We start from the raw sequence: 17868 nt of genomic DNA, 5'->3' as shown, positions 1-17868 counted from the left end.
AAAATCTCCCAAATTGATTGTTTGCTTGTGTGCATACATAGGAATTTCTGTATATAGTTTGGAGGTGTTTTCTGTGGGGGAAGGTTAAACGTTTCCAACATTTTCATGAACTACCATCAGATGTCTTCCAGATCACTACTGGTTCCCAGAGCACAGATTGAGGAATACTGCGTTAAAGGAGACATTTCCTTTTCCCATTGACTGTGGAGGGATTCTGAGGGGAGCTGGCACCCCAGGCTAAGGTTAACCTTTGTGAACACCATCTGTAGTTTAATTTTAGTCACATCTTTTGGGGGATGGTGTTATGTGATCACAAATGATTAACATTCGTGGGTAGGCAGTCCTTAAGCAAACAGGGGTCATTCTAAGAAAGAATACAGCACAGGGGGCCAGTAAAATCTGTTGTACAATACTTGCACTATTACTAAGACGTTATTGAAGTCTTCATGAGACCACAGGTAAAAGTGGCAAAGATGACTGACTTAGGCTGGGACATTACTGCATTTTCTCTTTGGGTATAAGAAGCGCTGTTTGGTCCGTGCTCTTGAACCTCTTACATTTCGCTTCTGGTGACTCCCTGGCCAACCCCAAATCTTTGGGAGGGGCTATACCAGGGACCTTGTCTGTGAACAGAACTACATACTAGCAACTGAATTGTCATGTTTCTGATAAGAAAGTGGCTTTATAATGACTACTTTACAGTAGCTGTGCTGGGTATTTCTCACAGATATGTTGTAGGAGTGTAATTATGGGTTTTAGGAGCTTACAATAATTTTCCAGAAAGCTTCCATCTACTGCACTTGTGCTAGCTTTCAAACCAAAATGATGAGGAACTAAACCAAATACATCTGAATAAATAGAAGCCACTAGCACAAATCTTCCTGCTCTTTTCACAGGACGCTCTAGGAGAGCTACAAAAGCATAATAGCAGAGCTGGAATTGTATTCAGCTCAGTAAAAGTGTCACAGGCCACCAATTATTGTATTAAAATTCAATATCATTTGAAGAAGGAAGTAAAAATTTTAGCAGGTCTGAGAAGAGATAAAATTTACTATTCACAGGGGACTTTTCTTAATGAAATAGAAAGTATTACTCCTATTACACGTGGAGTGGGTTTATTGTGTAACCAAAAGAGAGAACTACTTAAAAACCCAGCATGATATGAGTAAGTGGTCAACAGTTGGCATGTATAACATATTTAATTTTTCTTTCAACATTTCCCCCTTCCCCCCACCTTGGATTTTTATGCTAAGTTCTGAAGTATTTAAACAGTTACTCTGCTGTTTCAAATTCTCACTTCATCTAGTCGGTAGCCAAAAAGCGTGATGTGAACTACCAATATGAAAATTTCAAATAAAACAGTGGGTTTGGACTGTGTTTGCATCTCTGTTAGAGCACTAGAAGTAAAATGCATTTTTGTAAGTATTTTTAACAGATTTTTCTTACAAAAAGGAAAAGCTTGTATTTTCTTAGGGAGTGTAGTATGCCACATAGAAAGATGTATATATCATCTACATCAAAAAACGTTTTAAAAATGGATACTTCCTGTGTATGAATGCACAAATTATATTAATCCTTAACTATTATACATACAGGCATATGTGAGCATGTAGCTGACATACAGAATAATATAAGAAATTAGATAATGTAATTACAAATCAGACTTTTCTTATATTAATGGGCTTGACATATTCAAAGTTATTTAAAAGGAAAAGGAAGGGAAACAAACTTTTATTAGTTGCAGAAGAACTCACCCTAAAGATACATGAGGAGGATAGGTATGAAGTGTTAAAGTATAGCTCTGCCAGAGTTTATCAGGGTTCAAGTCCTGATCTACAAAAACAGAAGGAAGAGACAAGCCCAACTGGGCTTCAAGGTCCTCAACCAACAACACTGCACTGCTGAAGCTTAGAAAGATTGAGTCATCCTCTATAACTCACTAAGGAAATACCATGTTTGTAGTGATTATGGACATTAAAGCAGGAAAAAAAAGAAAAAAACAAATATGATCTTTTGAACTTTTCAGCAAAATACCTGATTGCTGCTGGGCTGCTGTTTCTTCTCATAATGACTTCTGTTTTTAGAGGCTGCCTCATCTCTACCCTGTCCAGCTAACGTGTCAGAGGCAAGACAGATGGAGCAGGTTATCAGTGGCCAATACGGTCAACATAACATACTCTTTGCATATATCACCTGACACTATATTTTTGGACTTCTCTGAAATCTGGACATGTGCTATACCATAGTTTCAAGATACATCATGTGGGAAAAGTCAATAAATTACTAGAAACTTAATCACTATTATTTAAACTATCTCAGACTATCTAAAATTTCTAAAATACAGAACAAAACACAGAGTAAACTATAAAATACTAGCTAATGTATATGGTTGTAATATAAGTACAAATGGCATATCTGAAGGGCTTTTGAGCAATTAAAAGAATGGAAAATTTTGTTGTGAGATGATGACAAGAAGGAAAGTGCTATCATTCTGACTCAGCTCATAGGGAATCTGAAGCCCTAAAACCAAAGGAAAAAGGCAAGCCAGTCTGTAATATTGCTTCCATAATTGCTTTTATATGTACCAAAGCCACATGCTGTTCCATTGACATTATATCATACTCAAAGGTGTTTCATTAGAGTAAAAGAGCTTCCATCTATGAGACACTATTTTCCTAGCTTTAAACACGTGTGCAACGTTTACATGAATGAGTAGACTTACTGGTCTTCTTGGTACAATTCATACAGGCCAGGATGGGGTCCTGAGCAGTGTTGTTTTCTCCTGTGGGTACTTTTTAAGTATATTTTATGCATGCTGTAACAATTCCCATTTTCACACAATTTTCTTCTTGTATTTACAGCAAAGGAGCAAAGACATGATTGGTTTTGTTTGTTTCAGCTAGGAAAAAATATTTTATTTGAATGACAGAAAAAAAAACCCAACCAGATTTCTACCCAACTTCCTCAGCTAATGTCATTTTGGTTCATATGTGCACATTTAAACTCTATCAATAAACAGATGAAGAAAAGCAATGATTAAGTATTTGTGAAACATAAAGCAGACATTTGAAGGAGAGTCATTAAAGACAAAGACAATTAGTCAGACTGAAAAAACAAAACAGTGAGATATGTATGTCTAGCCTAGATACATACAGTAGCTGCAGTCTGGAAGTATTTATCCTTGGATTACGTTTTATCTATTAATAACATTTGAAAATTTATTCTTATCCCAAGTTATTTTCATGAGGCAAATGTGAAAATGTAAAATCTTGCACAGAGTCTCAAATAAAAATAGGAACTATGGATTTTACTTGAAGAACCCTCCATGTGTTGCAGTCTCTGGAATAAGGTAGTTCCTAAGAAACAGTATTCCTTAAAATTAAAAAAAAACTCCTCTTGTCCATCCTAAACAATATATAAATTCCAAGTTTGTTTTATTTGCTGAGACTAGCTGTTTGTAGAGATGCATTTGCATTTAAAAAGAACAATTACACACACAGAATTACCTAAAATGATGTGCCATAAAAAGGCATTCATAGCTCAATGCAGAGTCCATTTAAAACAACCAGTGTTCTCTCACTCATCTGACTGCATTTTGAATCACAAAAAAGTGCAATATCATGCAGAGCTGACTGCTGGTAGATTATTTTCTTTTAACTAAATCATATGAAACTGTATGCTCAGATTGACAGTGAAAGTATAATAATGAGTGGTGAGGGAGAAAATCCCAGAAGAATATATAATGTGGCAAGTCACGTTCTTTAAAAGATCAAAACCAAAGGAAAGTGCATAAATCAATAGACAGCCTCAGTTTCAGCTCTGGCTGTTAATGCAGGTTTTATTGCAACTCTTTTGTGACTTTCAATAAAATAAAATAAAATCTGCTGAATTATCAGCAGTATTTGATACATACACTGTCCCCAATACAGAGCACCTTCTGAAAGAAATATGATCACCCCTGAGCAATTTCAACTATTGAATCTTTTACTGCATTTTAAAAGAAAAAAAATGCTCTATGTAATTCAATCATTTCTCCACTTATTTCTTTTCCCTTTTTTCCTTTTTTTTTGGTCTGCTTTAGTGTCAGAGTTTAAAATGTTATTGGTTCCTAAATCAAAAGCATATATTTTGTTCATAAGATAGGATGCATAAGAGGAAGCCTGCAGATGCAGAACAGTAGCAATATAAAATATATAGCTTTTGCATTAATATGGAGATTTTAGCTTCTTAATCATTGTTTCTATAAACCCATTCTCGATACAATAATGAAAATGAGGTAGAGATGTATGCCTTTCAACATCTTTGAGGGAGTGAAGTATTCTGTTAACCTAAGTATGTTTCCAATCTATTTCCCTGGCAAATTGTCCTTTGCTTTCACATCTGTGGCCTCCATAGAAGGATATTTTCTTTTGCCTGTGTGAGCAGCTTGAACAGAACAGAATATCATCCCTATAGGAAATCTTTGGTGCTTCTTGAGGAACAGACAAGGGAAACACTTACTCATCATAAACCTGTCAGTGCCATGGGAGACACAGAAAAGCGCTGCCAGCCCTCCAGTGGCCCTTTCAGTTTTTTCCTTTACGTGGTCAGCTGTCAGCTTCTCAGCAGTGCTACAGTTAAGGAGCAGGACCAGCAGTAGTGTGAATTTGATGGCAAGTCCAGTGAAATGAAGGATAAAAATTTCTACTATCTTTATTTAGAGATGTAACATTATTAAATCCTGAGGAAGATAGTAGTTGTGTGGAATATGTGAGCAAACTAATGTAGTGGAAGTGTCTCTGCCCCTGTGTCAGAGGGGTTGGAACTGAGTGATTTTTAAGGTCTCTTCCAACTTAAACCTTTCTATGATTCTATGATTTACAAATGGACTTATTAAATACATACAGGTAAATCTCTCCAAATATACTGCTCTAGCTGTAATAAATAACCATCAATAAAACCCTTTGAGAAAATTTCCTCCCCTAGCAGCTTTGAGATTTTTTATGTGTAGATTAGTGTGTGCAACTCAATGCAAGGCTAGGATAGGTAAGAGAGTTAAGAGAGGGCCGGGAGCCAACAAGGCTGTTTTGCTGATTTATCGAGGGAATCATAGCAGCTAACAATAGCCTGCAGGAAAATAAATGCACAAAACAATTCAGTAGTGAAAGCTACCTCAGATGTAACTGTTTTTCTTCAATGAGCAGGATGAGTTTAATACAACTTTTACAAACCAGAAGGCTAGAGTTTACAGCTGTAGTAAATGACACTTTGAAATAATATGTACTGGTGAGACAAACATGAGTTTGTCCAGTAATTCTGCTCTCACTGCTACAGCCTAAATTAAACCATGTTATTGTTACAGGATGATTTAGCCTCCCTGATCTGGAAAGCTGTTACTGATTTTCATTTAAAGAAGTTGCTAGGAGAAAGACACAAGTGGAAGATTGCTTAAGAGAAATGAACGGTGTGAGCCAAGTGTTTTTAGCAGAAAATAGTCAGAGTACACACAGTTTATGAGCTGGGATTTGAACTTGGATAGAAAATCATATCCATGCACTCTAAAAAAAAAAAAAAAGACTGAAGTAAAATGTTGTACAGCTTAAACACCTGGATTTTGGCTTTAAATTGGACCATAACAGTAAACATTTTTCAACAGGGGTGCTAGCTGAAAGAGATATAGGTAGGGAAAATATCTGATATCTGATATCCGACAGCACCTATTCTGCTTAGGAAAGACATTTTTTGAGGAGCTCGGGTCTTGTTTGGTGGATTTTTGTTAAAAAAAAAAACAGGAAAAAAAAAAGATAATTCACTGTGTAGTTTCTCTGTCTCCAGATGAAATAAAAAAATCTATTTGTGCAGTCTTTAAACTTAGGAGAAGGTAAAATAATACATGTATTATTCATAATGTTAACCAACCTAACATGTTGCAAACAAATCTTCAAGACTTTCCATTAAGTGATAATAAAAATACTAACACATCTCTAAAAGAGTGTGAAATCCCATTTTATTCAGAATGGGAGATATTAAATAAGACATAGAAGTACAGTTGTTTTAACTATGTCAATTCCAAGACAATGAAAGAATTGTGACCCTGAACTGTTCAACTTTTTTCAAATTTATCTGTCAATCAAATAAAATTCCTTTTCTCTCATTTATGTTTCATGATTATATTAAAAGTAGTTACCCATATAAAAAGCGTCCGGGTTTTTCTGATATGAAAATATTATGAGAAATCCACTTTTAATCATGATATAAAACCAAAGATCATGTCATCACATCTACTCCTGTGCATAGTTTCTTCCAATTATTAAAATCACATACCTTACCTGTATTCCAGAAAATATCTGGAACTGTGAGAAAATCCTACATACAGTCCCAAAATTCTTGTCAGGCAGAAGCCTGATGAAACAAATTTTAGGGACAGACAATTCATATTTTGAAATCAGTGTAAAAATGCTTTTGTCTTTGGTGTCATCAAGGTTCCAGGTTCTGTATCTCCTATTAATATACAAAATGTTTTGGTTTTTTAAAAGAAGTAGATGATGTAAAACTATAACTGCCATTTCTTTCTTTTAACTTGTTTGAATGCAAAGGTGTAAGTTGTTTTGCTGCAATGAATTAAGCTCTTTAATTGAATAATTGCAGTTCAAATTTTGCAAACAAGTTGGCTTACATAGTTACCTTGCAACACTCCCTCTGAATGAAAGAGTGAAAACCAGTTAAAATTGCTAATTTCAAATTAAAGTAAAAAAAGCATTCAAAATACAAACATTAAAATGCAAATAACAACATTCAACTTCCAAAGCAAAAGGAATTTTTTTTTTGCAACTGCAGTGATCTCATAGAAAAGCTTATGTAAAAAGTGCAGTAGCTTGTATTTGCTTAGGGATTCAGGTGAACTTAAGTTTCAGTTTCCTTGCTTAATCAAAACCTGCTTTTTATGAGGTGATTATTTTTTCAGCACAGGATAAAACCATTACCTAACACATCTAGCATACATAAAGTACTAAGCAAAACAGCATTTCATTTAACTGATATGTTCATTTTAGTCCAAATACTTGAGTAATGAATAGTTATGAATTTATGACCAGCCTCCTACCACAACAAAAAAGGTTACTGCACATGATTGAACTAGTAATTAATTTCCTTCCAGTTTAGTTGCATGCTCCTGCACCACACATGGATGCACAACAAATTAGACAGTGTTTCCAGTGGTTACAAATGGGAAATGTTCAGCTTTTTTTTTTTTTCATTGTGTCTAAAATAAAACAATCCTGTTTAACACAATTAAAAATACATAGTTCTGTTACTTCTCATGACATTTGAATTACTGGAGACATTCTGCTTTCCTCTTCTAATGAGGTGCATTAGTCAAGAGCTAAAGGACCTTTGACCCTAGGATCAAGTGCTTACCCTGCAGGGACTGAGCTCAGTATATGGGATTATGGGTTGACAGGAGGCAGCTGGAAGAAATACCTAAGAATTCACACTTAAAAGTAATCCCTGAAAATTGAATGTAGGTATGTGGAAATAACAATTATGTTCTCTAGTGAAGTTCTCTAGTGAAAAGCCTTATAAAAACTTAACTAGGGTTCTGGGACCCCATCAATGGCTGTACTAGTGAATGAAACAATCAAGCATGTTTAACACTACACTCAACAGGGACTTAAGTTTTGTGAATGAGCTTAATGTCCAGTTGATTTTATTGCTGACTCTTTTCCTCTGCTAATGATGTCCTGTGTTGCATACTAGTAAAATGCCACAGGATTTACCCATTATCTGATAGTGAAAAACCAAATGGTTTATTTGTAAAGGTTTTTCAGAAGAAAGTGGTGACAAATACTTATAACTCCTTGAGACACATGGATTGATGAATATGTACATGTGGCAGAAGAACAGAAGAACATGGCTCACATTTTCTGCGCACAAGAGAAATCAATTATTAAAAGCAAAATGCTAGTATTCTGTTTGTTTGGTAATTTCCATTTAAAATATAAAACATATAGCTACCTTTTCAGTTTTTCTGCCTTTTTACACTCATACCCATTTTATGACTAGAAATATACCATTTTAAAACACTTAATATCATGTCCGGCCAGATTCCAGCAAGATTCTAGTTTCTTATGGGCTGAAAAAGTAAAAATATCACAATAAAATATTTTTGGCCCAAATTAAAAACATTAATGACAAAAAAATCTTTGAAGAGTTTCAAATTTCTCAGGACTTTAATTAAAATGAGCATGTGATCTCTATTAAATTTTCAAGTAAAAAATTTCCTCTAGGGGAAGAAACTCAAGATCTCTAATCTTTACATAAGTTGAGATAAGAGGCATCTGTCTGCATCTTGAAACTAATGCAATCTTCCCCATCTTTTTTGGGGGGGGATTTTTTGGCTTGGACATATGACTGCCATGACATGGTATCTTTGGCTTTTCCCAGTGAATTAATCTGAGTCTTTTTCCCCTGTTCTGTACTTGAAAATTCTCACGCTGCTTCATTAATTGCTAAAGGCATTAGGAGGAAGTCAAAAGTGTAGCCAAGCCTGACACAAGACAGGAACATTTCTTTGTTGTCCCTCTGTTCCACCAGGAGGACAGAGGTAAGCAGGCTGCAGCTGACTGACTGTGTAATCTGCTGATGCTATGGGATGAAGCAATAAATCCTGCCTGAGCAACTACTACCTAAAGAACTGACTGCAAAATGAACATGGTACATCAGTTAATTTGGTAGATTGTATGTCTGCTTACATTAATGGCCATTTGCACACAGGTTAACTCAAATTTGAATCAGACTCTTTAAAAAATAGTATTACATTGCTGATATCCAAAAGCCAGCAAGGATCCTGGGGAGATCCTTCAGGGACTACACAGCCTTAATCTTCCCTCCAGTTTTTGGGGGAAGAGATGGTGCAAAACCAATCTCTCTAAGTCAAGGCAACTAGAAGTTACAGGAGAAAATTTGCTTTCTTGCCAGCATACTTTGGTCTTTTGTGTTCAATTTCTGTATGGCTGATGTGAGCATGAGGTTATCTTGACAGCTTCATTGAATGTTCAGACGTGAACACCATGAATTAGTGCTGTTTCTCATGGAAGAGTATATAATTTTTCAGATATTGTATATACTTTGGAGTTGCCATTTAAAAAATACAACTGTTTTAAAAACACAATCAGGATTTTGCCACAAATGATAAATTACTATCTAAAGCTAAGTGAACTTGTTCTGTGATAATCCTTTAAGATCAACAGCTGTCTGGCTTACATTGGCTAAAGAAAACCAAATACAAATATATATTGTTCATTATTATAATTGCAGACAAAGGAAGCAAATCTGTCCTTCCTTCTGGAAAACAAAACAAATTTGTGGCAGGGAGCAGATTTATTTACAATTGCAGCAATCACAAGGATAGTAATAAAATAAATCCTGTAAACAGCGCAATTATTCTGTTTATTGTAAACTTGACATTGCATTTGGAATGAACTCCTGAGAGAGTTCCCTTTTCTTCCACAACTACTGAGATGGATGTTTCTGCACATAAAATGATAGCCTCTGTCTTTGTGTAGCACATGTGTGTTTGGCTATGGGTGGGTGTACCTCAGTTCCTGGTACAGAAACTAGCAGGTTAAAAACCAATGAATTTAAACTAAGTAAATAAAATGTTCCACAGACGAAACTCATCCAATAGCTATATTTCATCTCCAAAATAAGGCAATTTCAGGTAAGTTTTTTTAGTAAAAATAAGCATCACAAGTGTGGGATATTTGGAGCATTGACTGTATGAGTATTGAGGCAACCCATTTTTCTCTATGTAAATACTAGAGTGTGTAAAAATAACCAAAGAAAGAGTGATAGAAAGAAGAAAAACATGACAATAATTACAAATTGTCTTTTTTGCCGTCTCAGTGTGTGAGGCACAGATGGACCAACTGTGCTCAAGAAACAACCAGAGTTCATAAATATGAACATACTGAAAAGAAAGTTAAATGGGCATTTCATCCATCTTCAGCATTCTCCTCTGAGAGACTATATGTTTCTCAGGTTTCCTGAAGCTTTGCATGGGATTCTGATGATAATCAGTGGGAAGGGACTATAGCTGCAGGATTGTTTAATGGAAAAAGTAACTCAGAATTATTATTGATTTATTTAGCCTTAAGCAGGCAGCAGCAACCCAGAGGAAGTCAGCATATGCCAGTAATGTCAGAAAACCACTTTGACCCAGAAGCAGAAGCACATGAGCTTTTCTACAGCAATCCAATCTCTACCTGGGATCAAAATACTAATAATTCTAGGGGAATTTCTAGGTTATTATTTTGTTGTTTGATGGTCCAAGTATCATGGGAAATCAGAAATGTATATCAAAAATATATTTTCATCCCTGGCACCAACTCAATGACAAGAACCATTAGACAAATTTTAAAAATATCAAAAGGTTTTATTTCTTTTGCCTGATACCTTTCAAAATGATGCTTCCAAATATTTAGAAATACACACAAATATAATAATTAACTAACCTCTGGAATTGCTACTTCTTTCATTTCTTCTTTTGGGAGACAGATGTGTATATCTCAAAGTCAGATATCTCCTCTGTTGATTAGCACTATTGCAAAAATCAGGTAATAGAAATTCATCTACTCACTGGTCCAAAACCTGTAACTTCTATCTCAGTTATAGCAGCTTTTCAGAGTGTGTTCAAGAATCCACCACATCTGTGAAAAATTGCCCCAGTTGCTATTTTTCTTGTTAAAAACATTTGTATTTCTAGCTAGTGAAATAGAAAGTGTGAAATAGTGATGGATGCAACTTGCAATTATGCTGGAGGCAATGAAATTCTACGGGTGTCAGTTAAAAAAAACATGATATTTGAGATTGTGTTACTATCCTCAGCAGCTATATCTCTTTGTATATTACCAATTGTAAGATTGAGCTCTTTGAGTGTAAAAGCTTTAGAACAAGAATGTTCCTCTTCTGTATGGGACCAAGAAGAAAAGAATCCTGATCCCAGTTTCACTGCTTCATGGAAATCCAAATAAAAATACATTTACAACAGGAATAAGGAATAATGAGAAAGAGACATTGAAATACTTCAGCAATATTGCAAAAATAAAGAGGGATGCCAACTACTTTGTACTTTACCTTAGCATTCTATATGTGCTTGAAAATTAAGTGTTTCCTCTGTAAATATAAATGAATCAATTTTTCTTCAGTTTTTCATGCTTTCTCCCCCCTTGGTTTGCCTTTTAGGACTGATGTAAGTGCAGCTGTGGTTTTTTAAGAGGTGTTTATGCCATTTCTTGCACACAGCTCATCCATCACTCTCTGCTCAGATACAGCAAGAATTCAAAATGCAGCCGGACTGGCACAGCCTTTTGCCTTTCATGAAGTGGCTTGGCTGGACCTGGAGCATCAGTGTGTCACCAGCAGTGCATTCCTGGGATGAATGTTGTGGTTTCTCCCATCTTCCAGAACACGCCAAAGATCAGAAATACTAATGCTTACTTATGCTGTAGTGAAAGCAGAGATTCATGCTGGAATAACACCAGTTCATACACACCACAGGTCACACAGAGGCTCTGTTTCAGGTGTCGTCTTTGGTACAAAATATTTTTCTTTGCTCAAACTTATTGTTCCTAACTCTTCCAAAGATAACAGTCTCTGCTAACATATTAACTGTTTTTCTTTAATATAAGAGACCATCTTTCTGATTAAATCCTAGATTCAGATATTTCATGAAAAATATATATTCTCAGTTGTTTTCCTCTGCTGCTCAACAAACCAACTAAGTGTGTCCAGAGTGGTGTCTGTGACTGGTTTACTTTTATCAACTCCTGCTTTATGCTGATTGGGAGCTACAGTTTTATTTTGTATCTAAAATGGCAATTCACAAAAGTATCCTGTCACATTTGTGAAGTTTGAAATGTGCATATATACATATATGTGGTACCAAATTCATATTATCAGTGTGAGGAGACAAATTCTGTCTACTGAAGTTATTGGATATTAAAATCAACCCAGAAGCATTCCACAATGAACACTACATTTCACGCCTGCATGTTTCATAGAAAGAAAAAGGCAAAACTTTACCTGTATTTCCTCCTCTCTTTCTAACCTAGGTTTACATTCATAGTGAGAAAGAAAAGAATAAAACAGTAAAATAAAATAAAACTAAAAAGTCTGATCACTTAATAATATAGAATTTAAAAATATAATTTTCAAAAATATAATTTTCAAAAATATAATTTTCATTAATTTGAGATCATTACAATAATAGCATAATTAAAAAAAATAAGGAGAAAAAAAAAGAAAGAGAAATCAGTCTTTAGTTCCTTTACTGTCTAATAACTAGTGGGAAGCTTAATGGGTGTACCAGACACAAGTCAAGGGAAGTGTAAGCTCTAGATTTTTTTTCTAGGGATGGAATTTCAAGTTTAGTTCAGTACTGGATGAGCTTTATTTCACATCTGCTCACAAAGGTGACAATTTCATAAGCATTCCATTTGGAAGTTAGATTGTCAATGCATCTTGATGTTTTAAACTTACATACTGGGCCTCAAGTGCTCACTCCAAAATAGGAAAATCGTGGATGGCAGTCTTAAATAGAAAAAGATAAGATTTTTTTTTTTTAAATCAGAACTCAGGCAAATTATAAATTAGAGACTAACAAGTGTTACAAGATTTGCTGGTCTCTAGCAGATGACTTGAGGCTGTAGAAGCTCAGACCAAGAAGTCTGGACTTCAAAACTTAACCCTAAGTGCTCCAGCATGATTCCAGGATACTAATAAATATGCTTGTTGTCACACAGGAAGTGTCTGAACAAAATTTTCTATCTAGATAAGACTAATTAGAAACAATGTCAATATTTATGACAAAGTCACAAAAATAAGTTAGGAAAAAAATGTAGAATGTGGCTTAATTATGTGGCATTTACCTTACTGTGGTCTTATCACAGAATAAGTATGGGATAGTGTTTCCTGCATTCACACGGGCAAAGTTGGTATGCTTTACATTGCTGGTGTGAACCAGACATTATAAAATAACCTAAACAGGTACTTGTAAAGAGGAAAGAAAAGTAGAAAAAAGCCTCTTTTTTTTTGAGTGATCGATTAAGTATAAAGTAATCAACTAACTTCACATCAAAGAAATATTCTGCATTGTGTTACCATGGTGCTTTTTATCCAAGAGCTCAGAAAGCTGGATTTATCATATCAACAAACTGTAGAGCTTAAGGAGAGAACTCTCTGAGAAACAGGCCTAGCATGCCTCTTCCCCAGCTGTTTTCTCTGAACCAAAGCATTTCAAATGTTGTTTCACTGCTGAGCACTAAATGTGTGGTGAAAAATAATTTCAACAGACTATCTTGCCAAGTGGTTTATGCATCATCTAAGTTAAGCAGTGAAATGCAACCCACGTTCTCTTGGTCTCAGAGTTAGTGAGCTTTGAAAAATGTTCTAACAGAAAATAAAAAGGAAAGAGGTAACAGATATTTTATAATGTTCAAAGAAAGAACACCCATAAAAGAAGAGGCTACTACAAAGCTGATTGAGCTATAAATCTGCAAGTAATAACATGACAATTAATTTCAGGGCTTGACAACAAATCATCCTAAGTAGAGCAGAAATGCAAAACCTTTTGCATTTGGCTGTAGAAAACAATTTAAGCATATAGAATAGCAGATGACACAGAACAAGAATAAATGTATTAGGATTGGGGGAGGTTTTTATTTGATTTTAGGATTTAATCTTCTCTGTTCTGTACACACATTAAAATGTATCTACATTAAGGAGCATTCAAAACTTCAGGAATATTCTATTCCATATTCTTGAATTTAAGAAATTAAATTTTTTTTTTCTAGGATGCAGCAGAATAAATCTGTGGTCTATTTAATATCTGGCACTAACCTATCTAAGTGCTTAGGCAATTTCTTCTTGAAAGAAAAGGTAATCACAAGCCAGAATATGCTTACATTTTCATGAAATTTACTTGCATAAATTCAGCTTTAATCAGTTGTCTTCAATTGCTTTATGTCACTTTCTACATGAAGTTTCAGAATATTTCTAAATTTTGAAGTGCTGATCTATATCCATATCTTGGCTACCTTAGGATTTAAAATTTAACAGAAACATGTGTGTTTGGCCTTGTCTATAGTACGGAAATGGTTTGACAGCATGATTTCAGTGTACATGCCATTTGAATTTGTTGCCCAGCAAAAACTTTCCTGTAATCCTACCCAGAATTGCCAGCATTGAGCCAATTTACCATTATTGAGGTTTTTGGTTGTTTGGTTTCTTACATTGTCAAATATATATATTATATATTTATATATATATATATATATATATGTCTGTATATAAATCCATTTCTTCTTCCGGCAGCTCTGCAACAAGTACTACTGTGTTTTCTGTTGTCTATATCTGGGAAACATAAATATGAAATTACACTAAGATAATCACTAAAGAATGAAGCACTAGATGTCTTTCCTGGCACTGACAGCTGGGCATGTCACTTGCGATGGTTATGGGTCAGAAAGACAGAAACAGAATTGTCTGGGACTCAGCTGGACGCATCAATGTGAATTCTGAAACTACAGATCTCTCCACCATTTCCCTTAATTCCAGCCAACTTTGTAGACTAGTCTTGGAGAGAACCAGATTGGGTAATTTTGATTTACTGTCTGCCAAAGATATGTTTCTTTATATGGACTTGATCCTATGGGACTACTTTTTCCTTTTAGTGTTGCTTTCACATTTTTGGGGTTGTTTCATGAGAAGGTATTTTATGAAGATGGCTAGAATCAAAAGACTCTTGTTCCCTTCTCTTGTTCTCTCCTTTCCTTTATCCTTAACTTTCTTTATTGATCTCTTATCTTAGTGGTTTTATTACACATTAATTAGATTTTTGCTTCTAAATAAATACTTATTTAAGAAAAAAAAAGTAGGAAAATAAATCTTTGGGCAATTATTTACTGTCTATATCATTTGCCTTGCCCCTCTTCACATAGATTGCTGATTTCAGTCAATCAAATTAAAAAAGTTGCGTTTGATTCCCTCCGTTCCAGTTGAGTTGTATCTAACACATATACTTGAGAAAAAAAATGTTGTTTTGAAGTTATTACTGCTGCTTCTGATCATCTGAGCACAGCTTGGGGCCTGCCTGCCTATGACATAAATTAAAATAGTCTGAAGATCTCTGTGGACCTGACAGTAGTAACCTTAAATAACTTCCTCCACTGTTGTTGTAAAAGAGAGACAGCCTCCTTGATCAGCTTTGTGTTGACTGGAAAGTCACCTTACTTCAAAGGCGAGGCATGGGAAGATTGCTGTAAATCACTGCAGCAGCTGAAAAGAGGTGTATGAAAAGACATACTTGCAAATTTTCTTAAGCTGTACCTTCCGTAATTATTCTTACACGTGTATGCTACTCAATATATGTATCTGAAGCACAGTTTCAGGGAGGAAAACCTTTGTAATTTGCTAGAAATGTCTAGATTTGTTGATCCGGATTCCTGGTTTACGATTTTCTCACAGCATACATCATCTACTATATGGCAGGTACTCAACGGCAACCAGAACTTTATCTGTGTAGATACATTTATTTTCCTTGAAACACACAGAGATCCTCTTTCTCCTACTTTTCTTGATTAAACTGAGATGTCTAAGCAAAGAAAGCAGGGGAAAAAGTCATCAGAAGACTTGAGGGTATGTTCAGTTTTGGCCTAAGGCAACATCTCTTTCTGAGAACAAATAACTGTTGTTCCTGACCCAGTGCTGGAACCCTAGCCTCTTGTCTACTATGTGTCTTCTATACTTGGTTCTACTAGCACGTTTTTTAACCTTTGACTAGTTTCTCTTAGCTGGGAAACTGGAGATATATAAAAAGATAGACTGGATAATCAAAAGTATAACTATAGTGCATAACCTTAAGTATCCAGTCTACATATGAAAGGCTATATTTCACCTGTCCTTAAGGTGAAGCAGTAGTTTTTGCAAGACCCCCTTCTTTTGCTGCGAGACACTGACAAAACAAGTGTATGTTATTGTTTGAGGAGACTCTGAGAGGTAAGGAATCATAAAATGAATCTAGCAAAATAATAGTGTCATGTGCATTATTGCAAGAGTCAAAGCACAGGATCAAAGGCTCAGGAAAAAACAAAGTTTGACAAAAAAGAATCAGTTGGGAGTAAGGGTCACAGCCAAACAGGAACAAAGGAATAAAGAGCAGAAGAAAACATCTGCAAGCCTTGCTTGTGGGGAGGGAGAAGGAAGTAGGAAGAGGGAGGAACCTTTCCACATACTTGCCCTCAGAGGTTTGCATACATTTGTGTACTCCAAATTGTTTGAACCTGATTTATAAAATAGTTAAAATAGTTGCATTTCAGAGATAATGAACATCACAGATGACCTCTCCAGAGGGATTTCCCGTCTCTTTATGGATAGAGGGAAGAGAATTTGCTCAACACAAGAACATAAAGACCCTTAGGAGCTTTAAACACCTAACTCTCATAACTTTTGTGGGATATGTTATATATGTGCAGAGCTGTGAAAGCCTTCTTATTTCCTTTCTAGCTTCTCATCTCAATCTCTGTGTGTGGCTCCACAAAACAGAAAGGCCAGGACTACAAAAGAGAGATCCAGAGAAGGCAGATTCATGTGGACTGAACAGCAGCAGACTTGTTCTTACACCTGGCAGAGGTTCGGAGTTATAAATTCCAACCTGGACAATGACTGAGCACTCAGACAGAGACAGCACAGAATTCACCTTATTGCCTTAATGACCATAATCATCTTGGCAGAAAGCCATTGCAAACCTAGGGACACCTCAACTGATGCCAGTAGTCACTCCTGCAACCACCTTTCATTCTCCTGACTTCAAGCCAGAAAGATACCTTCTGCTTAGTAAATCAGTGGTAAGGCTTCAATAAAACCATTGTTTTCATAAAACTAACTTCAGACAAGCAAGGCCAACTTTCTTAGCCTTCCTCTATAGCCAGTGATGTGAAAAATGTTGGTTAGGAGTTTTATTTAGTATCTGTGCTTAGTGTCTAAGGAGACTGTCAGTTTCCATTTATATGAAAGTTCCCTGTGCAGAAATATTCTTATCAATGTAGAATATTACTTCTTCCTTATCTTGCCACACTCATTTCCTGCAGAAGATGTTAGTAGCTGTAAATTGGTACATCTCTGTGGGCAGGAGTTAGAAGGTATTGTATAACTCACCTTTTACCCTTTGCATTTGGTAATGCATCAGGAAAACATCCTTTACATGTGTTCTCATACACAAGGAGTTAGGATACACAGAAAATGTTTAGCAGGTAGAAATAGGGCAGAAAATATTCCATGAAAGGAATCATTCTTAGCACTCACTCTTGCATGATTGGTATGTTTCTTACCGTGCATCTTTGCTACTTCTAATATTTACTTGGATATATTTTTGTTCAACTTCTCCTGAGATAACACTATGCTTCTATTTATGACTAATGTGATATTTAAAGTGATATTTAAAGTGATATTTACTAATGAAATACCTGGTTCTGCAGTATTCTCAGCCCTGTAAATTTTTGGACTAGTTTAATTCCTCACTGTATGAGTCTTCTGCAATGCAAATACTCATAACTGCTTTCAATGGTTTCCAGTGTTTTGTAAACAAAGGTGAAAGAGTAAAACTGGGAGATGATCTTTCAAAGATGTGACATTAAACACAAAATAAGATAGACCTTTTCTTCAGACTCTGACTCAGACTTGTGAAACTTGTTTTCCATCCAACACGGCATAAATGGGTGTTAGATGTGGTCATCAAAGTAATAATGAAAGAGTAAACTACCCAATGAAATTGGGGAACATATTTTTTCAAACTGGGAATGATGAATTATGAGAAACAATGAAAAAGTTTCATAC

At 35.4% G+C, this 17868-nt stretch overlaps 1 long non-coding RNA gene across 2 annotated transcripts in view; it reads left to right on the top strand.

Annotated features, from left to right (window-relative positions):
* LOC135300311 (uncharacterized) overlaps window positions 1-16849 on the top strand; it is an 89569-nt gene extending 72720 nt beyond the window's left edge. The window contains exon 7 of one of the 2 annotated variants that reach the window (XR_010362167.1): window positions 16540-16849. This is a non-coding gene — a long non-coding RNA (uncharacterized LOC135300311). The remainder of the gene's footprint in view (window positions 1-16539) is intronic. The other variant, XR_010362169.1, reaches the window with a different exon arrangement.
* The last annotated feature ends 1019 nt before the right edge of the window (window positions 16850-17868 follow it).

Source organism: Passer domesticus, chromosome 5 (genome assembly GCF_036417665.1).
Source record: "Passer domesticus isolate bPasDom1 chromosome 5, bPasDom1.hap1, whole genome shotgun sequence".
In the NCBI taxonomy this organism is placed as follows: domain Eukaryota; kingdom Metazoa; phylum Chordata; class Aves; order Passeriformes; family Passeridae; genus Passer; species Passer domesticus.
The sequence above is the reverse complement of the archived record's forward strand: the minus strand, read 5'-3'. Positions and strand labels throughout refer to the sequence as shown.